This window comes from Ruditapes philippinarum, unplaced genomic scaffold (genome assembly GCF_026571515.1).
Source record: "Ruditapes philippinarum isolate M1 unplaced genomic scaffold, ASM2657151v2 ctg10287_1_1_1_1, whole genome shotgun sequence".
NCBI classification, from domain to species: domain Eukaryota; kingdom Metazoa; phylum Mollusca; class Bivalvia; order Venerida; family Veneridae; genus Ruditapes; species Ruditapes philippinarum.
In genome coordinates, this window is record NW_026853457.1 from 72,725 (window position 1) to 100,242 (window position 27,518).

General features: G+C 33.3%; 1 pseudogene; it reads left to right on the forward strand.

Annotated features, from left to right (window-relative positions):
* The first annotated feature begins 142 nt into the window (after nucleotides 1–142).
* Nucleotides 143–27,441, forward strand: LOC132736907 (N-alpha-acetyltransferase 15, NatA auxiliary subunit-like; annotated as a pseudogene).
* The last annotated feature ends 77 nt before the right edge of the window (nucleotides 27,442–27,518 follow it).

Below are 27,518 nucleotides of genomic sequence, written 5' to 3' on the forward strand. Positions count from 1 at the left end.
GTTGTGGCACACTCACATTTGAACGAGAGTGCATTTTTGATATTTTTTCATTTAATATGATAAAATATAACTTTGATTTGCCGGTTTCAATATATATAGTTAACTCAAAGAAAAATTATCAGATTCTTTAGGATCTCGCCTTGTCAGACGATCTTCGAGAGTAGTGAAACGAGAGTTTACGAGATTTGCTCCATCTTGGAATTTCCACGAGGTTTCTCAGAAAAAAGGGCAATATAATTAGGGCCTATAAGCTCTGCCCAACGTTCAAAAATGCCCACGAAAACTCCTTTGCCACCTAAAGAAAATGCTCTTTTTAAGCGCATTTTGGTAAGTGATTGGATGAAGTAATAACCGCCCTTCAATGCAATTTCCTAGGTTATGACACCGAAAAAAGTAAAAAATTATGTTTTGGTAGTCATGCTTTTGAATCGATAACATCTCATTTGTGTCGGATTGTTCTATGAATGTGCATTTTATGTCAGACATTTGGTGACTGGCCGTCAATCTTATTTTCGGCTTAAGATGTCTTGCGACCAATAGTTGCAAAACATCAAATCAGAGGGTCTATTAAGGCCCTGAATATGTCTAGTTTGACACACTTTCTACATCAGTGTACTATGGGTGGGCATTGCAAAAAAATCATATTGTAAACAAATACATCTTTAAGACTTAGAATAATCATTAATTCATGTCTATGTCTCATTGAGGGGTTTGACATTAACAGTAGATTAATCGGCTTACAGACATGAGGGGTGAATTGTCTTATCTATTTTGGGGGATGAACTGTCTTGAGGGGTGAGTTGTCTTGGTTTTTTGGGAGGTGAATCGTCTGGGGGGTGAGTTGTCTTGTTTCCGATTAATCGGGGTTGCATCTAGACTCTACACGATTGTGTGATTTGCGCACAATTTTTGCAAAACACGCATTTTAATGAAGTCAGTGCTCACCAAATCCGGAATCTGACGTTCTTTTCAACTTATTTCACTTAATTTTCATCATATCTTGAATGCTTATGCCATGTTTGTTTTCACTCGCGCAAATGACTAAAATACGTACTTAATCATGTGTAGCGGGCGCCCATGTCATCTGGTGTGTGTAGTGAGGGTTTGATCTGCGCACTTCAGTGTCTATTCTAGGACGCGCGATTGCGCGATTCACGCTAGTATTTAACAGATCGCGCACAATTCAAAATCATGTGCGTGAAAATCGCGCATCTATAAAAAAAGTTAATAAAACCGTAAAACTTCCATCCCGCATTATATTTGGTTGTTTTTGTTTACATTTACACCGAAAACCGAGGGAGGTAACTGTAAGCTAATTATAATAATTTACTACCGTATGGTACTGGTTACGTGAGTTGACGGAAATTACGGAATGTTCCGTATCAACCAGAACTAGTGTGCTAGGTCTGACAGTTGGGCGCCATTTTAGTGTAGTAAATAATCAAGAAAAATGAGGCAATTCCTAGCTTGGCTACGATCTAGACGTGAAAGATAGTTCGATTATTTGTATTGCCAATCCCTTTATAATCAATCGCGGCAGTTCTGTAATAATTTGTTTTTGTTTAAAAATTCAGGGGGGACAACTTCTGCTGCCTTAAATAAATATTATCGTTTTAATTATTTCATTTTCGGTTGAACGCCTCAGTGTAAACTTAATGCTGACGATTTAACATTGGCAGTTTATATTGGCACCCTTTGATTTTGAAAATCGCCCCCTTTTTTGAAATAGAGGGGGGAAAATCACCCTTATTTTTCAATTCCTAGAATAGACACTGCACTTTGTGTAGTATTTATCAATATTTTGTTTTTTCTATTTCCGTTGTTGAGCAGACGATAGCTGTCACATAAAAAAACCCAAATCCAGTGTTAATTCTAGGATTTGAAAAACGGGGATTTTTATCGAATAGTGAGAATTTATTACATTTGTTGATCTTTTTCCTTCTTTCCCCCTGCCTCTGTCAGAATAAATGGGGGGGAATTCTCAAAAATATTGGCAAATCCCCCCCATCCCCCCTCGTAGAATAGACACTTGAAATCTTTACCATACGTCATATTGTTTGGTAATTGCATGTCCCCGGACACTTTTTTTAAATCCCCCACATTTTTCACTTGAGTGGGGAATAATCCCCCATAATTTTTAAATTCTAAATGCCACACTGATGAAATAATAATAATAATAATAATAATAAAGACTTTATTTAAAGAGGCAACATAGTTGGGCATGCCCAAATGATCAAACATGTAACTGGTCAATAAATTTGATAAGAGATACTTGAGGAAACTTGTTTTATTTTGAATCCCCTTGGATGGAAAATATTTAAAAACCATCTAATTCCCACTCGGCAGGTTTTAAGCCCAAGTTTCAAAGTTAACGAGTGTCTGCCAGTGTCCCAATTAGAAGTTTTTGGGTGTGATAGGACGAAACGACCAACTTTACCAGAAAGATATATCTGCAGGGCATTTTTTCCTTCTATAACAGGGGCCGATAACAGGCCCCTTCACAATTCAAAATTGCACTCTTTTTTTTCACAAAGCGGCAGGAAAAAATTCACAATTTCAAAAGAGATTTCATAAAATTTTGGGACTTTTTCTTCAAATTTCATTGTTAACCTTCTAGTAAAACTTGATTTTTCCCTATTGCAAACATGTAAATAGTTTTAATCAAGTTATATGGTATTTGTAAGTGTTTTTTTTTCACTTTTGGGGGAAGGGGGTCGGTGCCGTTTGGAGGGGGGAAAATGCAATAGGAGGGGGAATTTTATTTCTTCACAAATGAGGAGAAACAAAAACGAATCCAATGCATATTTTAATACACCACTTAACACTGTAAGATCATTGTGTACACCGATATTTAAGAGACCGGTGTGTATACAATGACTGTAAGATTTACTTTTGTTTGACATTGTTTTCTTTCCGGTGAGTAGAAAATGGGAGCAACTCTTGCAACACAAGTTTAAAATACGTCGCTTTTTCTTAATATACAGATCTAAAATATTGACAGCAGAATTTAAAGCGTCGCATGTTAAACTTGTTGGGAAGCCGTGAGTAGCTCCCCTTACATACCCGGGAACAATTTGTAAACAACTTTGCTTAACAGTAAGTCTTACAGGCTTAAGATAAAACATTTTTCGGCAGTTATATGCAAAAAAATGGTATTCATTGCAGGCAAATTTTGGCTGCCATATGGGGGGAAATTTCGGCTTTGAGAGGGGAAAAAAACATACTATTTTGAGGGGGGAATGGGGCCGAATATTTTGGTGAAAAAAAAACACTGTTTGTGCATGTTTACCAGATTAAAGTACCAGCTCAAAGCAGATTTTACAGAAATTATTATCAAGCTTCATCATATCCGGTTTCAAAATTTCATTAAATGGCAAATTTTATTTTGTCATTTTTTCACAATTTTATGACATATTGCGCTTTTTTCATAAAATGAACAGGCCCAGGCCCCTTCACAATTTTGGCAAAAAATGCCCTGATCTGTTTTGTTTATATTACAAATTTTGAATCATAACTGGTGCCTATGTCAACATAATGTTTTTTGTAACCGACTATAAATAAAGATTATCTTGTCTTATAATAAACCTCTAATTGTCAGTCTTCAGTCATGAAGACCCGCAAATAATGGTAACATTGGATAAGTGAAATCTATGGCGAAACAAGCACAATAGTACGTAAATTAACCAAAACATTTCATAGTACATCAAATTAAAAGAAATGAATTTCAGTCATAGGTTTACACAGTTTCATGTTTTGCATAATTCATTCCTGTGTTACTGGACACGCACATTGATAATAGAAAGGCACTTTGTTTTGTTAGGCAGTTGAACTTGCATGATGATCCGCAGAGTAAATTGTGCTCAATTTCATTGGTTCTCATTTTGATATTTTCCAGAAATGTTATGAACAGAAACAGTACAGGAATGGATTGAAGTTTTCAAAACAGATCCTTACTAACCCAAAATTCTCAGAACATGGAGGTAAGAATGCTTGAAAGTTAAATGATTTTTAAATTTTTTATATTTTTAATTTTTGTTGGTAGTTTTTAAAAAAAAAAATGGCAAGCATTAGGCGGTATTGGAGAAGGGCTATTACACCTCTTTATACACACAAAGGTTTTTTTTTACTTCCGTTGTATTATGGTATAGTGTTAGTTCGTCTGTCCATCTGTTAGCAGTGATATTTTTTCCAATTTTCAAAACAACCTGTGGCTACCTGAAGGGGAAATAAAGCGTGATAAATCAGAAAAGGGGAAAATCAAATTCCAACAACTGAGAATGGAATTTACCCACACATTTTATAAAAAAATTTAATTTCAATTCAATTTAACATGCATGGTACATAGCAGGGGCTATAGGGACAGCTTTCTGTCTTTTAGATGATATAGTCATATGCTGTTAAGAAATGGTTCTGGTTAGGGCTGGATCAATATACCGGTAAATCGGTATTTATCGATTTTCCGTTTTTCAATACGGTACGGTTATCGGGTTTTAGCTATACCGATACAAAGGGAGACAACCTAATAAGATATGTAACTTATAAACACGATGGCTTTACATTAAAATTATCATCTTTAAAATGTCCGCACAAACGTCAAAAGTGTGGAATTTTCTCTAAAGTAAATGTTTAAGAAGGCCTCAGCAATATTTGAAAGGCGGCATTGATTAGTTCAGGGTGGAACAACGAATGTGTCAATACACAAAATGACGGGATAAATCCGTGACAAAATTTATCCGGCCATTCAAATCTCCTATTTCTAACACTGGTAAAAAATACTTTCAGGTCGGCAGTAGTATGTATTAGACCAAACATTTACTTGTAATTTAATCAAACACATCTTGTAAACACATAAATCCTATAAATTTATTGATTTTCCAAGATGTAGTTTGCTAACTAAATAATGTGACTGCGCGAAGACGTAGCTAAACACCGTTTCCCGGTACATTGCAGATTACGACACCGCAACATCATTACATTATATTTATATTTTTATTGTAATTTTACCGTTTAAGATAGAAAAACATGATTTGTTAGAAAAATTTTCAATGTTTCAATACTTTCTCAGCGTATATATTTCAAATTCTACAAAAATTTGATTTTATTATAAAGATCTTATAATTTAGAACAGTTGACTTGTAGACAGTACTTGACTCCTGTCATAATAAATAGTGATGTTTTAATTATTTTCTGTGTTAACTTTCCCTAGTATTTACATAATTATATTTTTGCATTGAATTATTTCTCTACAAAGCTTTTTTTTTTTTTTTCAAAATAATTGTTTTATCTAAAAAAAGATAAATCATGTCATCATGTCATTTTCAAAATATTATCTCAAATGTACTAATTAAGGTACCTATGCACCTGCTCTGTATTATATATCATCATTAACAAAGTCAAAATCTAAAACAGATATAAGAAAGATTCAATAATATTTCACCAGGGAATCTATGAAATGTAAATATTAGTACTTTTAATAAGTACATCCTAACAATGAAGCATCATTGTACTGTATCGTCAATACGTATTGTGTATCGTTGGTCTGTATTGCAATACGTATCGTATCGAAAATTTCTGATCAATACCCAGCCCTAGTTCTGGTGAAGAAGTGCACAGGGCATTACAGGGGAAAATATTAGCTTTTTTAGGGGAAAATATACCTATTTTGAGCTAGGGGAAACAGCCTTTATTCGGCTGTAAAATACAGGAAAAAAAATCACTGGCTAGCCACAGCAATGTCTGGGAATTTGTTTACGTATTTCCTTGTACATTGTATTTAAGTGATTTCAAGGTATTCCCTTTTGATCAAAAGTGATTTTCAACGTTAATTCACACTAATGATTCAGAATGTTATGCATCTTGATATTGTGAGAAAACATGCATTGGGTGTGAGAATCCTGTAGTTGCAAAATAGATAAAACACGTGATTTTATAAGTATTTATTTACAATGACATACATTACTATTTTAACAGAAACCTTGGCGATGAAGGGACTGACACTAAACTGCCTGGGTAGGAAGGATGAAGCATATGATTATGTTCGACGTGGACTGAGAAATGATCTACAGAGTCATGTCTGTATCCTTATTCTCTTGAAATACTGGTTCATTTCCACATAATACCAGTCATGGGAAACTCTAGTTCTTTAGAATGTAACACAAAATAGCCTGAATGAAATTTTAAGTCAGAAAATATTTCAGAAATCTATCTTTGATAAAATGTACAAGTAAGTTTTTGCTGCCATGTATGGATAATCATGTTATTTATTTCAAATTTGTATGCAACTCTCACAAGTATAAGTTTGCAAATGATGAAGACAAATGGATCCTTCATACCATATAACAAGGGGGAGTACTCACCCATATAAAACCTTGGTATATAGAGTGAAAGTACTGTTATACTGATGCAATATGATAAATTATAAATATAGTAAAGTAATGTAGATTTGTGATGAAACCTGGAATGTATGTATCAAGTGAAAGGACCAGCATCAATTAATGTTCCTAACTTTGTCAATTTTCCTTAAACTGAGATAAGGTTGGCATGTTTACGGTCTCCTTCAAAGGTCAGACAGAAATATGATGAGGCAATCAAGTGCTACAGAAATGCTCTGAAATGGGACAAGGTAAGGTATTTTGAATTTCAAACAATCTTTAATATCCCACTATTGCACCTTCTCATGTTTCATCCCTTACAATGTGGTATAATAATAATCAGTCCAAGGGTTATGTTTGTGTATATTTACATTTTAAATATTAGTTTAAGATTAGATGAAATGTACTAGATCATCTTTACTGTGAATATAGGAGTGGTATGAGTATTAATAAACTCCCAGGGATGAAGATATATACAGTTGCTTGATTAGCTGCTGCTAGAACTGCGTCAAGCAATGTTGTGACTTTCTTGTGCAGTAGATGTTTCCCTTGAAATTATATCACAAAACAGCATCATTATTTTGAATATTTATACCATTTTCTTTGTAATATCTGTAATTAAAATAGATGTTATAATGTTACAAATTTGCTGTAACATGTAAGTCATGTTACTAGGGTGCTAGTTCTACAGTATTCCAGAAAATTTGAAGAAAATATTATGCCTACCTGGACCAAAATAACTAGAGAATACTCATAAAATGAATTTTCATAACTTATTTCATAAAATGAAGAATTGTTTTGTGTGCCCCAAATGATTGAAGGACAAAATTGGGATTCCTTCATACCCATTATACAAAGGGGGAAGTACTCACCCATTTAAAACCTTGGTTATATAGAGTTGAAAGTTATCTTTATACTTTGCTGCAAATTTATCTGAGTTATATTTATCTTTTTTTATTTACAATGCTAGACTTTGTTCATCTTATACTGTTATAATGGTAACCATTTAAGTGAAATGTAATTATTATATAAAATAATTATGAAATAAATTACATTTAATGTTTATTTACAGAAATAACTTACAGATCCTCGAGACTTTGTCTTTATTGCAAAATTTTAAGATGCGTTGGTTGATCTTTAAGGGGCTACAAGTTTTACTGCTTAATTTTTTATGCATTTTTGTTTTTTAAAAAACTTATTTAATACTGTTTGTGCTGGAAACAGTTTTGCCAACTTTTAATAAGCCAATGGTACTGTATGGCAGATCATTTCACATTGTATATAGTTTGCATTACATGACCATCACAGTAAGTGGGGTTTAAATTCAGCCATGCACATAAAATTTTGTTCATGGAGGAAACATTCAAGCTAGCTTTTGTAAGGTTTCTGGGTTTATTAAAGTGTCCATTAATTTTGTGCCTTATTTTCTGCATACAGTGGTTCCTAGGATTTTGTTTTCAAAGAAAAAATCCAGATCAAGTATCTGGTCCTAATTTTGTTTTCATTATTATATTGATCATGTTTTACTTTTATAAATATTTAGAAATTGAATATTAACAACTGCTGATATGCAATGTAACACACTTATTTTGGGATAATATGTAGATACAGTGTTTAAATAAAGAATTAATTCTAAGATATGGATCAACTTTTTGAAGCATGTGTCTTTAAGTTACTGTAAAACTGTCATAAAAACAGCTTGCACCAGTTCAAGTTCATTTTAAAGTTAATATTCATTTGTTTTACTTTTATCCAGAGTGACTGAAAAATAAAAATTTAAAATCCAGAAATTTTTTAAAAGTTTTTTAGTACAGTTTATTGAAACAAACAGAAAAAATGCCATGCTATTTAAATCTTACTTTTTATTTTCAAAAATTTTAGTTGAAAAAAAGGGCTACAAAATTTCCCAAAAGGTATTTTTATAGTTTTTAAAATTTTTGATTCAAAAATTTCCCTAGATAGTTGATTCAAAAAACCCTTTATCGTGAAATTTTTGGGAAAATTAAAAAATTTTATCTGATTTCAGGAAAATCGTTTCAGCTTTGTTCTTCGAAACCCGGGGCAAGAGCGTCAAAGGATTGGTTTTTGCTAAAGGAAATTTTAAATTGCTGAAGGAGTATTTATTTTGGCATTGAAAAACAAAAAGAAAGGGGGTTTGAAAAACTCAAACAAGTAAAATTATTATCATTGAACTTGTTGTAATGTTAATAATGTTATTATGACAGCAAAAATTCTTCAGATTTATGCATATTATGAAAACTAGTATATCCTTGACACTGTGCATAAGAACTGCTAGTACATACTCATCTTAACCTTATGCACAAGATGAAAGGTACTGTTATCTATGGTATTGTTATGTATGTAAGAAAAAAAAATTTGCAAATAAGTATCAACAGTTTACATGTAGTAATATGCAAATGATGAAGACAAATGGATCCTTCATACCATATACAAGGGGGAGTACTCACCCATATAAACCTTGGTATATAGAGTGAAGATACTGTTATACTGATGCAATAATTACATGCTATAAATTAAGATCACCTGAATCTTTTGATGCATTATTAATATTAATCTCTACTTTCAACATTTTTATGCCCCCATGTATCTAGTAATTGAACAGTCCATTAGACAGACAAGTGAATGGGAGTAAAACTTGTTGGAAAATTTGTTACTGTTAGACAGGAATCTTAGCCCTGGACATTTGTGTTTACCAAATAGTTCTTGATATTATTGGAATAACATATATAAATGTAAAAAAATAATCTTTTATTACAGCCAAAGGCATTTGACTATGAACATGGCGAGTTGTTGTTGTACCAGAATCTAGTGTTAAGAGAGAAAGGAAACATGCAAGAAGCCTTGGATCACCTTGATAAATATGATAGTCAAATAGTAGACAGGCTAACAGTGCAGGAAACAAAGGTTTGTTTGTATCTTATAATTGAAAACCACCTATACATAATTATTAAAAGTAACAGCTGAATTCTGTTTGGAAATGTTTTTGGTTGTTATAACAGATGTATCTATAAAGTAAAAATTGATATACATAGACCCAATTAAAGTACAGGAAACCTGCCTTATTTTGACATGGAAATGTTTTTACTTTTTAGTTTTTCCAGAGATGAGTGCTTCTGCCAATACAGATTCTTACTTTTTTTAAAATGAGTCTGAATAATCAAAATGAGGATGTTTTATGTTGATTATTACTGATTATTTCTAACAGACTTGGTGTTAAGTCATATAAGCATCCTTAGCATGTTGTAATTAATCAATATTCTGGAATTATCTACAAAATTTCTAATGTGAGCTTTCCCACAATGGAGCATGCATTACATTTAGTGATATTGATTATAAAAAATATTTGACTTTTCTTTCTGACAGGAGAGATATTTCCTAATGATGGGTCGGAAAACCAAGAGGGCTGCTGTAATATACACTGACCTTATTAATAGAAAATCCAGAAAACCTGGGCCTACTACAAAGGGCCTTGAAGATTCAGTACAGCCAGGTAAATGCCTTTATTTAAAAAATTCTCAGCTTGCATTAAAGATACTTGGTCATGGAGTACTTGAACACTATCGAATTTGAAATGCATTTTTAAGTGGCGCATAATCCTAAAGTCATTTTTGCTATGTTACTTCACCTTGTTGATCAGAATATTTCCCTTTTCTCAAAATTCATTAAAAGTGTTAACTTCAGTCTTGAAAAATTGTGCAAAATTTTGGGTAGGTAAGTATACCAAGCACATATGCAGAATTGTGCGATTTGTGCCTCATTTGCCACTTTGCTGTTATTATGCTATCCTGCTCTGAGATAAGTGGACTGTGCTCTCAGACGAGTTTAAAGTAACATTCTAAAAAGTCAATCTTTATTTTACATAGCAACGGAAGAAGCTCGCTGGAAACTGTATACAGATGTAGAGGAAAGATTTCCTAGAGCTTCAGCACCAAAAAGAATTCCACTAAATTTTACCACAGGTATTAATTAGTTATCTTTTGATTAGTGGCGGGTATTTAAAATATATTAATAAGTGCAACTTTGTTATAGTGATTTTTTCCAGATCATGACCTTTTTGTAGGCTATATCTGAGATTTTTTATAACCATTTATGATTATAAGGAAAAAGTATCTTATAAACAATATTTTAGGAAAAACAACTGTATAGCCAACAGCCTTTATGCATCTATCATCTTTTCTGCAGTTGTAACTTTATTTCACATATGCAGGTAAAATTAAACAATAGTATATTAATTCTAATTCAATACACGTAAAGCACTTTTTCACTTACTTTTGACATAATACTGTAAACAATACTACTTTTTCCACAATGTTGCCAAAAAAAAAATGGTATGGAGGGGTAAAAAAAAGAAAATTTATTACTTGTAGGCATTTCATTTTGGAAAAAAAACATTTTTACAAATATAATTTCTAAAATTATTAAACATTTTTTTGGATAGTCTCAATATTACATTTATCTTGCTTAGTGGAAATCTTGTGTGTTTTATATGTTTAAAGCTTGTTTAAAAATAGAAACCCTGTTAGGCGATTGGCCCAAAATTTTCCCCGTTTGCTTTATAAACATCCTAGTTACAGGATAAAATAAGTTTTTTGGGGAACTTTACATTGGGTTATTCATAAGAGATTAAATTGGCTATAAGCGAAGTATGTTAATAGGAAATTTCAAAGGAAAAGGCAAGAAAAATTTGGACATAGCAAGTGTTGTTTATGTCCCCATGTGCGTGTGCTATATTTCAAGTTGTTGTAAGTGGCACTACATAATAGTTTGATGATGACTTATGGATAGTCGAGAGAAATTGAGAATTTTAAATGTCACATGCGATGAATTGGTCGAGTTAATCGCAAGTTTTGTTCAAGAAACAAATTATATGAAAAAAAAGTGAATTAAAATAATCAAATACACATGGGCTGCCTATCTGTTAAATTACAATCCCACCAGCTTGTTGAAAATGGAAAGATAGTAAGATGATTAATATTTCAGGTGACTTGTTCAGAAAACTAGTAGACAAATATTTACGAAATGGTTTTCATAAAGGAGTTCCTCCATTGTTCATAACCCTAAAATCTGTCTATTCTGAACCAGCAAAGGTATGTCAGTTTTGTTCCATATTTAATCTTTTCATATTTACTGTAAGTATTTTTAGTCAACTGTATGTTAATGAATTATAAACAAAATCAACTCTGTTCATTTGTAGCATTGTAAGTTTTAATATAGAAATCAACTCCAGTTTGTAGCATAAAAATGCTAAGAACAAAAATCATACGAGATTTTTGTGAACTATTTTTAGGTAATTGCGTTTTATTTCAGGTTTCAACAATTCAAGAGCTTTGTTTAGGCTATGTTTCAAGCTTGAGTGAACATGAACTTTTTGATAAATCAGGTTTGTTCTTTCTGTTTTTAGTCTTTACTACTTATTTATGAGCTATTGAGTGGATGGCAGGGGTTTTTATACAATCATAACAAAATACTGGCAGTTTTAATGACTAGTGGGGTCAAGTTATTCTGTGACAGTTTCTGATCAGTCAGATGTTTGAGTTTGGAGAATTTCTTTATAATCTCAGGGCCTGTTTATGAGTTTGGAGAATTTCTTTATAACCTCAGGGCCTGTTTATGAGTTTCGAGAAATTTTTTATAACCTCAGGGCCTGTTTATGAGTTAAGAGGATTTCTTTATAATCTCAGGGCCTGTTTATGAGTTTGGAGAATTTCTTTATAATCTCAGGGCCTGTTTATTAGTTTGGAGAATTTCTTTATAATCTCAGGGCCTGTTTATGAGTTTGAAGAATTTCTTTATAACCTGAGGGCCTGTTTATGAGTTTGGAGATTTTCTTTATAACCTCAGGGCCTGTTTATGAGTTTGAAGAATTTCTTTATAACCTCAGGGCCTGTTTATGAGTTTGGAGAATTTCTTTATAATCTCAGGGCCCTGTTTATGAGTTTGGAGAATTTCTTTATAATCTCAGGGCCTGTTTATGAGTTTGGAGAATTTCTTTATAACCTCAGGGCCTGTTTATGAGTTTGGAGAATTTCTTTATAACCTCAGGGCCTGTTTATGAGTTTGGAGAATTGCTTTATAACCTCAAGGCCTGTTTACGAGTTTGGAGAATTTCTTTTATAACCTCAGGGCCTGTTTGTGAGTTTAGAGAATTTCTTTATAATCTCAGGGCCTGTTTGAGTTTGAAGACTTTCTTTATAACCTCAGGGCCTGTTTATGAGTTTGGAGAATTTCTTTATAGCCTCAGGGCCTGTTTGAGTTTGGAGACTTTCTTTATAACCTCTGGGCCTGTTTATGAGTTTGGAGAATAATCTCAGGGCCTGTTTGAGTTTGAAGACTTTCTTTATAACCTCAGAGCCTGTTTATGAGTTTGGAGAATTTCTTTATAGCCTCAGGGCCTGTTTGAGTTTGGAGAATTTCTTTATAACCTCAGGGCCTGTTTATGAGTTTGGAGAATTTCTTTATAACCTCAGGGCCTGTTTATGAGTTTGGAGAATTTCTTTATAACCTCAGAGCCTGTTAGTGAGTTTGGAGAATTTCTTTATAATCTCAGGGCCTGTTTATGAGTTTGGAGAATTTCTTTATAACCTGAGGGCCTGTTAATGAGTTTGGAGAATTTCTTTATAACCTCAGGGCCTGTTAGTGAGTTTGGAGAATTTCTTTATAACCTCAGAGCCTGTTAGTGAGTTTGGAGAATTTCTTTATAATCTCAGGACCTGTTTATGAGTTTGGAGAATTTCTTTATAACCTCAGAGCCTGTTTATGAGTTTGGAGAATTTCTTTATAACCCCAGGGCCTGTTAGTGAGTTTGGAGAATTTCTTTATAACCTCAGAGCCTGTTTATGAGTTTGAAGACTTTCTTTATAACCTCAGAGCCTGTTTATGAGTTTGGAGAATTTCTTTATAGCCTCAGGGCCTGTTTGAGTTTGGAGAATTTCTTTATAACCTCAAGACATGTTTATATTTCAGATGAGAATTGTGAGAAGGAGCCACCAACTGCATTGCTATGGGTCTATTATTATCTTGCTCAACATTATGACTATATTGGCAATGCACAGCAAGCCTTACACTATATAGACACAGCCATACAACACACTCCTTTACTTATTGAACTTTATGTTCTGAAAGCTAAACTTTTCAAGGTAATTTTAATATTTTCCTTTATTTTCCATTAGTAGCATATAGAATTAAGTAATGTTGCATTTAATGTTATTGGGTCATTGTGAAAATGATAACTATACAGTATAATTTTTATGACAATCTTTATGAAATCAAAATATACTGTTGCGGTATGTGATAGTCATTTATTGAATAATAATATTATATGATTGTTATTATAACAGCATGCGGGTGATATAGAAGAAGCTTATAGATTAATGGACGAGGCACAGTCACTAGACACAGCTGATCGTTACATCAACTCTAAATGTGCCAAGTATATGCTGCGCTCTAACCTCATTACAGAAGCAGCGGACATGTGTTCAAAGTTTACGAGGGTATGTCTTAATAATAACGTAGCAATGGATATAGTGAACATTTTTGTATCTAAACTGTACAAGGGTTTTATTATATAAAAAGCCGGGTAATTCCTGTACATTAATGGGTATACAAGTACCAGCAAAATATTGATGTAAAAAATATAGTGAACATTACCCAAATTAGCTTTGTGACTCTTTATCTAGGGGATTTAAGCTTGCTTCTAGGCCAATGAAATTTCTGTTAAATAAATTAACCTTAATAATATACAGCAATAATATGTTGAAATATGTTCAAAATAAGTAGTTATGTTAGATTAGTATGACTATATTGATATGTTTATATACAGTCAAACGTGTATTAAGCGACCGCGCAAGGGAAACGCCCAAAACGGTCGCTTAATGAAACGGTCTCTTAAGAAATTCAGCATGATATAAAAGTCAAAATTTATAAATGACATCTTTCTTATGAAGTGGGAATGTTTTTCAACTTCATTTTTATATAAATGTTGAATAATTAGTAAGCTCCGATAATCTAAATGGATGCAAATGTAAAAAATAACTTTCTGATAACAAATTACGTACATCATCATCATCAAACAGTTTGACATTTTTTTGAGTTTTTTAACTTCTCCGTTGTTTTTCCATGTCTCCAACACGAAAACCCTATTAGTGAAGATGTTTTCTGTTGTGCATTTTTTCATTTGAAATAAACAAACTACATCTAATTGTTACGATTAATTTAATTGCTGATCAAGTTCAAGGTCAATTCAATGCAGTGTAAATGTCAACAAGTGAAGCGTATACACCATCTCAGTAGGGGCGGAGCGTTGCATTGTTTATCCGATATTATACGTCACGGGTATACTTAACTTCATTTGCATACACTAAAATGGTTTGGGAAATAGAGTTTTTCACACGTTTATTTGTTGTGTTTTGATTGTTGACACTTGTGACATTACGAGGTGGCATTCTCTAAAAACACAATTACTTGACAGGTAAAAGTGGTCGTTTAATGAAAAGATTGATCTCAGTTAGGTGACTAATTAGCGGTTGCTGGTCGCGTTGAGCAAAAGTCGCTTAATACATTAAAGATATAGAGAGAAAATGATCGGGGGGAATTTAAAGTGGTCGTTTAAGACAAAAGTCGCTAAATACACGTGGTAGCATGGGCAAGTTAGACTGTATTGTTATCAGGAAGGTGTGTAGTATGACTATATTGATATGTTATATATTGTTATCAGGAAGGTGTGTAGTATGACTATATTGATATGTTTATATATTGTATCAGGAAGGTGTGTAGTATGACTATATTGATATGTTATATATTGTATCAGGAAGGTGTGTAGTATGACTATATTGATATGTTATATATTGTATCAGGAAGGTGTGTAGTATGACTATATTGATATGTTATATATTGTATCAGGAAGGTGTGAAGTATGACTATATTGATATGTTTATATATTGTATCAGGAAGGTGTGTAGTATGACTATATTGATATGTTTATATATTGTATCAGGAAGGTGTGAAGTATGACTATATTGATATGTTATATATTGTATCAGGAAGGTGTGAAGTATGACTATATTGATATGTTTATATATTGTATCAGGAAGGTGTGTAGTATGACTATATTGATATGTTTATATATTGTATCAGGAAGGTGTGTCAGCCACAGATAACCTGAATGAGATGCAGTGTATGTGGTTCCAGACAGAAGCTGCAGCAGCCTATCAACGTCTAGGCAAGTGGGGTGAGGCATTGAAAAAATGTCATGAAGTTGATAGGGTAGGCACAAGCATTTTGTTTCTAACTTTACATAATTTATATAACTTTATAATCAATCAGTAGTAAAACAGTTTATAAAAATGCCATGTACTTCAAAATTCTGGTGCAGGATGTATAGCAAGTAAATGTTGCCATTAGGCAAAGCATTAATTGTTATTTAAATTGCAAAACAATGAAAATTTTGTTGTATGTACAAAGTGGCCATTTTAAATATACATCTTTTTAAGATAACTGATTATCATTTTGTGTGTGTATATATTTTGTTGTGTTTGTTTTATTCAGCATTTTACAGAGATTATAGAAGATCAGTTTGACTTTCACACATATTGTATGAGAAAGATGACGTTACGAGCCTATGTCGGATTATTACGATTAGAGGACGTTCTTAGAAGTCATCCTTTCTACTTTAAGGCAGCTAAAATTGCAATAGAGGTATTGTCTAATGAATTTCAGCATTTAGTATATATAGATTGTGTGATACATATCTTTTAGATAATCTAAAAGCAACAGTATACACAGTATTTACATGTAGCTAGTCTGTTTGAAGAAAAAGTCGAGCATACAAAAACTATAGTGAAACCCGTTATAGAAACATTTTAAGTTATCAACATAAAACTTGGAATACTTGACAAAATACTGTTGTTAAAAAAGGGGCATAATTTTGAAAGCTATATATTTTGTTACTTATGCCCCTTCATTATCTTAAATTTTGTTAAAAGTAGTTATTTTGATACACAACACCACATGCCGTACTCTTGTTATTATGGAAATAATTATGGCAAAATGTAAGGTTATTGTTTCTGCTAAGCAGAATATAAAAATGAAAATAATTATGGCAAAATGTAAAGTAATTTTTACTTTAACGTGTACACTCACCAATAAAAAAAAAAAAGCAACTGAAATTTCTTATTTTGGTTGCTAATTTTTAGTTGTATGGTTTTGAACATTGAAACTAAATCAACTTTTGCTGTGAATCTTGTTAAAAAATGAATAAGGAATGTGAAAATACATCTGGTATGTTTTTGCTATTGTAAACTACATAATAACTTGTTGTTTACAGATATACCTGCATTTACATGATCATCCTCTATCAGATAATGATAAAGATAATCTACTAGACGCAGGTACGTATTTTGTAGTCATTGTGTTTTATAAGGTAAGGTGAAGGTTCTAACATCTGAGCCACCTACTGATGGTTAAAGCCTATGAATCACAAATCCCTAATAAATGTATTAGTCTTCATGAATTGAAGCAGATATCCAGCTAGTGTACAGAAAGTATGTGGTTCTACACTAGTGTTATCATGTGACTGATCAAAACTAGACAATAGGTCAACTAGTAGCTAGAATGTCATCATTTGATATTGACAGTGTAGTATGACATAAAATTTACTTAAATCTTCATTTTGAATCTTACAAGAATAAATCTGAAAAAGGAAATTACAGCTTGAGGAATACAAAAGAATCATTTAACACTGCAAGTTGATAGATTTCAAGTGTGAAATGTTTTGTTTTTGTAATAGAAGTTAAAGAAAAAAGTACTTGAATTGCTAAGTTTTGCTTTGTATTTTCAACTGATCTGTTTAAAAATAGAAAATGATTTGCTTATTATTTATCAACATAATAATATTTATTCATTTCACCTGTAGACAATCTAACACCAAGTGAATTGAAGAAATTAAAGAACAAACAAAGAAAGCAACAAAAGAAACTAGAAAAAGAGAAAGAAAAACAGAAGGAACAAGAGAAAAAAGACCATCCAAACAAAAAACAACAAGATCAGGACCAAGATGGACCTAAAGAAGAGGAGCTTGTACCTGATAAACTAGCTAAAGTAAGTTTACTGCAGAATCCATATCAGCACCAGTCATTTGTAATTATAGGCCATTTCACTCTTAAGGAAGGGAGTGCATGAATGGGCCATGTTTTTACATTTTGACTGTAACCTTTATTCTGGGTTTGCAGAAGTTTTGATATTGTGCAAAAATGGCTGTGGTTATATCGAAATTTAAGTGCCAGGCTTTTAGCATGGATTTTTCCACCAACTACCCCTTCACAGCTGGGCCTGTAAGAGGGATTTGAAAATGCCAAAGTTTTGAGTCTGGCTATTATCAGGGGTTTAGAGAGACCTTGGTTACAATTGATTAGTGCATTTTCAGTGCAGGGGCATACATGCCTAAAACCCAAATAGTTAATAGACTGCCTCATTTCAAATAGAGATGTAGATTTCTTTTGTCCAAATACAATGCAACCACAAATATGTTTTATGCAAGCAGGTATGTGAATAAATACAGTGTTATTTAAATGAAACAAGACATTCATAAAAACAAGATGTGATATTGAAATACTGTAATGTATGTTATTATATATATATATATAATATAGATAATAGCAAATGCATGCAAGTTTATGACAAAATACTTATTATGCCCCCATTTCGAAGAAAAGGGGGTATATTGCTTTGCACTTGTCGGTCCGTCGGTCTGTCGGTCCGTAGACCAAATGGTTTCCGAGTGATAACTAAAGAACCCTTAGGCCTAGGAACTTCAAACTTGGTATGGTGATTGGTCATGACCAGTAGATGACCCCTATTGATTTTGGGGTCAAGGGGTCAAAGGTCAAGGTCAAATTGACCTTGTAAGCAAAAACGGTTTCCGATCAATAACTAAAGAACCTTAAGGCCTAGGAACTTCAAACTTGGTATGATGATTGGTCATGATCAGTAGATGACCCCTATTGATTTTGGGGTCAAGGGGTCAAAGGTCAAGGTCACATTGACCTTGTAAGCAAAAACGGTTTCCGATCAATAACTAAAAAACTTTAAGGCCTAGGAACTTCAAACTTGGTATGGTGATTGGTCATGATCAGTAGATGACCCCTATTGATTTTGGGGTCAAGGGGTCAAAGGTCAAGGTCACATTGACCTCTTGGGTAAAAACGGTTTCTGATCAATAACAAAAGAACCCTTAGGCCTAGGAATTTCAAACTTGGTATGATGATTGGTCATGATCAGTAGATGACCCCTATTGATTTTGGGGTCAAGGGGTCAAAGGTCAAGGTCACATTGACCTTGTAAGCAAAAACGGTTTCCGATCAATAACTAAAGAACTTTAAGGCCTAGGAACTTCAAACTTGGTATGGTGATTGGTTATGACCAGCAGATGACCCCTATTGATTTTGGGGTTAAGGGGTCAAAGGTCAAGGTCACATTGACCTTGTAGGTAAAAACGGTTTCCGATCAATAACGAAAGAACCCTTAGGCCTAGGGACTTCAAACTTGATATGGTGATTGGTCATGATCAGTAGATGACCCCTATTGATTTTGGGGTCAAGGGGTCAAAGGTCAAGGTCACATTGACCTCTTAGGTAAAAACGGTTTCCTATCATTAACTAAAGAACCCTTAGGCCTAGGAACTTCAAACTTGGTATGGTGATTGGTCATGACCAGCAGATGACCCCTATTGATATTGGGGTCAAAGGGCAAGGTCACATTGACCTTGTAGGTAAAAATGCTTTCCAATCAATAACTAAAGAACCCTTAGGCCTAGGAACTTCAAACTTGGTATGGTGATTGGTCATAACCAGCAGATGACCTATTGATTTTGGGGTCAAGGGGTCAAAACCGTCAAAGGTCAAAGTCACATTGACCTTGTAGGTAAAAAAGGTTTCCGATCAATGAACTAAAAACGCTTAGGCCAAGGAACTTCAAACTTTGTATGATGATTGGTTGTGACCAGCAGATGACCCCTATTCAGTTTTGGGTGAAAGGTCAAGGTTACATTGACCTTGTAAGTAAAAATGGTTTCTGATCAATAACTTAAGAACGCTTAGGCCTAGGAACTTCAAACTTGGTATGGTGATTTGTCATGACCAGCAGATTACCCCTATTGATTTTGGGATCAAGCGGTCAAAGGTCAAGGTAAAAACGGTTTCCGATCAATTAACTAAAAACGCTTAGGCCTAGGAACCTCAAACTTTGTATGATGATTGGTCGTGACCAGCAGATGACCCCTATTGAGTTTTGGGTCAAGGGGTCAAAGGTTAAGGTCATGACCAGTAGATACTTGATAACCCTTATTAATTGTTTGATCACTGGGTCAGAAGTCATGCATAATAACCTTATCACATGACTAATTGGCTGCTGATAGGGGGCACACATGTTTTACAACCATATCTTGTTGAAACTTAAGATGAAATCAATAAAAAAACGAACAAATATTTTCTTGTTTTCCAGGCGGATAACCCATTAGAGCAAGCAATCAAATTCCTCAAACCTTTGCAATCACTAGCTCCTGAAAAAATAGAAACTCATTTATTTGCTTATGAAATTTATTCTAGAAAAGGTAAGGTTTTGCAAAATGATAATATCTTTATGTTTGAGTATACAACTTTAAAATCTGTTTTATGTGCTATTATATGTTTTAGATATAGCTCCAAAATGGGGAGACATAGTTCTTGCAGCATCGCCCTTCCTTCTGTTTGTCCACACTTTGTGTCCCATCAAAAAGTTTGTCAATGATTTTACTCAAATATGAAGCACGTTGTACTCAAGACTGACACTGTGACTTCAAATGCAATGATGTTTGTGTCTGATAAACAATTCTGTCATTCCCTGGTGGATTATAAAGAAGTACTAAAATTGTGTTGGGACAGGATGTGTCGGGTCTCAAGCTCTAAGGTCACACTTGTATGTCTGTAGTTATGATATGAAATTTTTATAAAAATGATTTTCATGTCCAGTCAACAATTCTGTCATTCCCTGGTGGATTATAAAGAAGTACTAAAATTGTGTTGGGACAGGATGTGTCGGGTCTCAAGCTCTAAGGTCACACTTGTATGTCTGTAGTTATGATATGAAATTTTTATAAAAATGATTTTCATGTCCAGTCAACAATTCTGTCATTGCTAGATAGATTTGAATATGACTTGGATAAGTGTTTTAAACATAATGAGAATATGTAATGCACAAGAATTAGGGGCCTTGCCTGTTCTCTTAGATCATGATGTAAATATTTCATAGAAGTGCACTGATGATCGTGTCAGGCCAACAATTCTCTCATTCCTGGATGGAATTTAAGATAGATCAACATATATTTTGAATCTCATTGAATATTTGTTTTACAAGTAACTTAGTTGCATATCTAATAAAATATATAATATATTGATTTCAGATAAGTTATTATTGATGTTGCAATCTCTAAAACGTGGATGTCAAGTAGACAGTCAAAACCCACAGTTACATGTTTATCTTCTCAGGTTTTTTACTCTAGGTAAGAACTTCTTACATTACCAACTGAAAAATGTCAGAAATTAATCTATATTTTTGTTCCTTACAACAAACAGATGAAGAATTGTGTCACTGTCTGAAAGTAAACATATAAGGAGGGTTATACAAATTTAGTTCTACTTGCATGTTCCTCTGAATCAGTAAAATGTGACCTGAGCATAGAAGGGGTTTTGATTATAAAGTTGAAAAATGAAATTTACAACTTGCTGTTTTCAAATTTTATGACGATTTTTGTAATCCTATATCTTTGAATCGAAAAACCAATCTTCGAAGGGTTAGTATGGCTTGTGAGAACATTAAAGTTAAATTTTTGATAAATTGTTTTTATGATATTTGTACAGTGAAGAAGCAGAAGTCAGAGGGCAGTATACCAGAGTCTGTGATGCGTGTTTTAGATATCGAGATGGAGAAATTATACAGCTGCCAAGATGCAAATAAGCTCAATGAAGAGTTCCTCTCAAAAAATGTTAATTCAGTATTACATAGAGCAGCAGGTATTTTAGTTTCTTACATATTTATCATATGCTGAGTACTTAACAAAAATCTTCCTTCAAGAAATTGCTTATTTGTTAAAATAATATGAAATATTTTTTCAAAACTTTATAAACCATGAAAATTGTGTTGTTTACATGATATTATGGTAGATTCTTTAAAAAAAAAAAGAAAAAAAAGAGAGAGATTAATAGAATGTTGCTGGTATTGAAGACACATGAATATTGCACATAAATGTTCCGTATATAAATATTAAGTTGCTAACTTAATTAGGTGACAGGGTGAGCTTTTGTGATCGCTTTTCGTCCGTCCGTCGTCCATCCGAGCAAACATTTGATATTTATGAGCTTCATTCCGTAGTTAAATAAAGAACAAAAACTGATAAAAATCAAATTAAGAGCTATTTTTTTGTTTTTATTAGCTAATTTTGCTTTTGGACGTTGGTCCAGGTGGTGTTAATGAGCTGATTTGCCTCATAAACATCAAAAGTTGGTACGTCCGTCCGTAAACTTTTACTTTAAATGACATCTCCTCATAAACCACTAAGCCAATTTCATCCAAACTTCACAGGAATGTTCCTTTGGTGGTCACCTTTAAAAATTGTTCAAAGAATTTAATTCCATGCAGAACTCTGGTTGCCATGGCAACCGAAAGAAAAAAACTTTAATATCTTCTTTTAAAGAACCCATGGAGCTAGAGCTAAGATATTTAGCCTGAAACATCATCTAGTAAGTGTCTACCAAGTTTGTTCAAATAAAAGCCCTGGGGTCAAAATTGGCCCCGCCCCAGGGGGTCATTGATTTTCCCTATATGCATATAGTAAAAACTTAAAAAATCTTCTTTTAAAGAACCCATAGAGCTAGAGCTAAGATATTTAGCATGAAACATCTTCTAATAAGTGTCTACCAAGTTTGTTCAAATAAAAGCCCTGGGGTCAAAATTGGCCTCGCCCCAGGGGGTCATTGATTTTCCCTATATGCATATAGTAAAAACCTTAAAAAATCTTCTTTTAAAGAACCCAAAGAGCTAGAGCTAAGATATTTAGCATGAAACATGTTCTAATGGGTGTCTACAAAGTTTGTTCAAATAAAAGCCCTGGGGTCAAAATTGTCCCCGTCCCGGGGGTCATTGATTTTCCTTATATGTGTATGGCACAAACTTAAAAATCTTCTTTGAAAAAACCCAAATAGCTAGAGTTTAGACATTAAGCATGAAACATCTTCTAGTAGGTGTCTACAAAGTTTGTTCAAATAACAGCCCTGGGGCTAAAACTGGCCCCGTCCCAGAGGTGTCATTGTTTTTAACTGTATGTGTATAGTAAAAACTTGAAAAATCTTCTTTTAAAAAACCCAATGAGCTAGAGGTTAGATTGCAGGACACATCTTTTTGTGATTGTCTACCAAGTTTGTTCAAATAAAAGCCCTTGGGTTAAAATTGGCCCTGCCAAAGGGGGGGGGGGTCATTGTTTTTCATTACATGTGTGTAGTAAAAACATAACATCATGAAACATCTTCTAATGGGTGTCTTCCAAGTTTGTTCAAATAAAAGCCCTGGGGTTTTAACTGGCCCCGCTCCGGGGGCCTATATACAGGTGAGCGACCTCAGGGCCATCATGGCCCTCTTGTTGTTTAACAATGATTTCCTGCATATGCCATTCATTTTAAAAGGAAATATTTATTTCAAACAGAGTTTAGAAGTATTCTGTTTCAAAATTTTGAAAGATAATTTTTGCAGCAAATATATAGCTTTATACACTTTTAGATAAGGTAAATGTGGCTGCTTGCATGTCTAACTTGGTTAAGTGCTAATATACATTGAGGCTCTGGTAGGGAGTGCATTTGTTAAGAAATATTGCATATAAAAAATTTGAAGTTTTTGTAAAATCATCTTTGTAGTCATAAACCTAAGCATATACAAGAGTTTATAAATGATCTTGAGTCAAGGAGCATCTGTGGCCAAGTGGTTAAGGTTGTTCAAACCACTAGCCCCTCATCATTGTAGGTTCAAGTCCTCCCCTGGGACTTGGGATTCTTTCATGTGAGGAAGCTATCCAATGTCAAGTGTTTCTACTCTGGTGCCCGCTTGTGCTTGAAAAATGCATGGAGGGCACCTGAGGTTTTCCTCCACCAGTAAAGCTGGATAATCGCTATATGACATTGATTGTGTTGGAGCGACATAAATCCGAACCAAAAAAAAAATTAGTGTCTTTATGCAATGTTGACCTAAATGTTTGGACTAAGATTTAGTATAGATTTTAATTGGATATTGGCTTGTCTATATTTCAGCTGCTCGTATGATGTTTGAGATGAACTCTGACCCATCCACACAAGCTAAGGCATTACAGCTTGCCACTGCTGTTAATCAAGAGTTAAAAGGAGTCTCACCAAAGGTATGTCTATCTGATATATTAAAACTAATGTAAAAACTTAATTGATTTTATGGACATCATCATTTAAATGCTAGAAATAGACAGACATTCCAGCCAGTGATATATAAGGTGGTGATTCTAGCTGTTGTTGATCTAGATTATATAGCTATATACCGCCTCCGTGGTCGAGGGGTTAGAGTCGATGACTTCTAATCCAGTTACCTCTCTGGCGTGGGTTCGATCCCCGAGAGATGCTTTGGTAGTTTAGCACGGAGGAAGGTTGTCTAGTACTGGTGTAACTCTCTCCAGGAACGATGGTTAGGAAACTACCCGCCTATATGACTGAAATACTGTTGGGAAAAGGCGTAAAATGAAACAAACAAACAATATAGCTATATGTTAGAATTAACAAAAGGTTGATGGCTCTATACTTTTTGTCCACTAAGCTGGCAAGTGAAACCAAACAAAATATTAGAACAGTGATTCACAAGGTAATTTTATAAACCTTTTTGGAAGCCTCTTATAATGTTCAATCATTCATTTTCTCTTAAGGAAGTTAAAGCCTGGAACCATTAAAAAAAAATTCTTTCATTTGCAGATTTGTATTATATTATGCAATGTTATGCTTTTATATGATAGATATTTATGATAACTTTATAGAATTGTCGAGAAGTGTTGGAGTATATTTGTCGAGGTGATTTTGGTCAATGTGAGGCAGAAGCCATGTCATATCAGGAAAGATGCCATAAACTGTTTCCCCATGTCCCCTCATTTCATATACCAAACTCACAGTCACAACAAATAGTAACCAATGGCAACATGTCAACATAACAGCTGCAATCAACATTACATCAGTTGTCTGGAATTTCTTACCTAGTGTCTATTACTTCACAATACCGGAATAGTCAGTGCAGGTTTGACTTCTATTGAAGTTGCTACAGACTGGTAGGGATTGACTGACAACAGTAGGAAACTTTCCAGTGCTCATCTGTACATGAGAATGCATGCGTGTGTGTGTTACCTTTCTCCCTAATATTCCAAGAATAAAATTCTAGAACTATAGAAAAAAAGAATTCTTATTTCTTGCAACAAAACCTTAATATTGAAGACATTAGTGATGATTGTCTTGTTAATCTACAGCTGAAGATTTAGTATGAAATGTAAAAATGGAAGGAACAAATTGAAATTGTTTTATGAATGTAATGTCATAGCTACCATGGAAATCCAAATCTTATTTAAGTCTGACATCATTTTCCACTTTAACTGGTATAGTTTGGTATATGAGTACTTCATGTCATGACTGAAAAGTTCATTTATTAAGAATACAACTTGTCAAATAATAGAGGATTATATATGACTTGATATATAACTTTATGAACAAAAAAAAAAACATTTTCAGTCAAAAATATGCATAAGAAGCCAGATAATTTGCATTAATTATATATCATGGGTCATTTTTTCTAAAGATCCATATATAAGATAAATTAAATGTGATATAGTTTGTTTCTTTTCTGTTTCAACACTTGGTGGCAAACGTAACAGAAAATGACTGAAAGGCTATGCAAATTTTTACTCGTTCAAGTGTGTATAATAATAAGACATTGGTAATTCATCCAGAATCATTTCTGCTTAGTAGAATAAAAAAGGTATACAGCTTTCTTCTTTCTTCATCCATGCCTTAATGAACAAAACTGCATCTTTTGAAATGTTCATTTTGATCAATTATCTGTAGTAACATGATCCATCTTCTACAATCTTTCAACTGAAGATTCATTATATAAGTTTTCATTTGAAAATAACATTTCCCATTTATAAATGTAACTGTACCAGGTTTGTTCTTCCTTATTTATTGTATAAAATTGGAAATATAGTTGGATACTTTCAACCTGCAGTATTTGATAGCCTTGTTAAATAAAATCTCGGATATTGTAAACCATCTTGGTAACATCAATGATAGAATATTTATTACAAATTATTGTGACACATTTTTGAAATGGATTTATTTGAAATTTTTGTGTGAATTAATTGAAGCTGTTGAGTATGATACAGAAAATATTACATGAAGTTAGAGATGTAAATGACATTAAAATGATAACACTAACCAGTGCTTTATTTCTCCCTGTGTGCTGTAGTCAGCTTGTTGAACATTGCAATGTTTTGTATGTGTACATGTATGTGATTTTTATACGATTTTGTTACTGTATATTACATTAGTGAATGATTGAATGTTGAATGTTAAATTTTCATGTGCTTGTTTTACTGAACCATATGACAGTGAACAAGTCTGGGTACCTTTAAAGTTTATCAAATTATAAAACACCTTTGTATAATTCAAATTACCAGTTTATAATTTATTTTAGAAAATACTATGTATTGGAGAGAGGGGGACCTGAGATATTTTGGCCCATGCATTTAGTTTTCATGTAATAAAATAATGCTTTAAAAGCACTTGTCGCTGTAGAATTTGTAAGGAAACTTCATAGTATTCTTTTACTTAATGAAATGGGGTTTGTTCAATTGTATGTGAAGCCCTACTGTTAATCATGTTAGAAATTTTGAAGTCTATTTATAATTTATTATGTTAACAATTACAAAATTTAGTTGTGAATTCCTGAGAATGAATATGATTGAGTAAATAAACACTCAAGTGTTTGTCTTTATGAACGTTAAGTGTTTGTCTTTATGAACAATCATTGTTTGTGTTAAAAAACATTCAGTGTTTGTTTTAATGAACACTCAGTGTTTGTGTTGATGAACACTGTGTTTGTGTTAATGAACACCTGGTGTGTTTGTGTTAATGAACATTCAGTGTTTGTGTTAATGAACACTTGGTGTTTATGTTGATGAACATTCAGTGTTTGTGTTAATGAACACACAGTGTTTGTGTTGATGAACACCCACTGTTTGTGTTAATGAACACTCAGTGTTTATGTTGATGAACTTTCAGTGTTTGTATTAATGAACACTCAGTGTTAGTGTTGAGCCTTTTAGTGTCAATCTCTCCTTTGTATGTCAACAGTGATTTTTCAGTGATATTTACGAAAGTTTAAGAATTGATTTCTCTTCAATAAGAATATAACTAGTATTTTGAACGGATCATATTGCTGGTTGTTTATGTATAGGTCATTGTTACATAACTCATCAATATGAACAATGGAGAGACAGGACACAATAAATGACAGGCACATTCTAGGTATAAAAGTGTTGAAAATCGGCTTGAGAAGTTCATATTACAGATTAATATTAAGATAATCCCATTGTGATAAAGTTCCTTTGGAAACATTTTTTTTTCATACAACTTTGTAGATAAGATAATCCTCAGTTCTCTCCTGTTGGTGTGACTTCATGGTTGAAAACAGACCACAATCTGACTGGTGTAAAGGACGCCGGGTTCTCTATAATTAACCCAACATCAGAGTTACACCAAACAGGAATGGCCTTAAACATAGCAGTCTTTCTCCATCAGAATTTACTATACTCTATACATGTAGGTGCAATTTGTTTGTGTATTTTTTTGACAGTTTTACAAAGGTGTGAGACACACATAACAACAATCTACAAAACTGAGACAAAAACTATATACAATATTCAATAAATTGCTACATGTTGAAACAATGTACATGAAGATTAAAAAACATGATTTCCTTGGTGATTGCTGTATATGAATTTGTATCCTCCTATATTGTCCGGGTTTGACTGTAAGTGACACAGAGGGGATT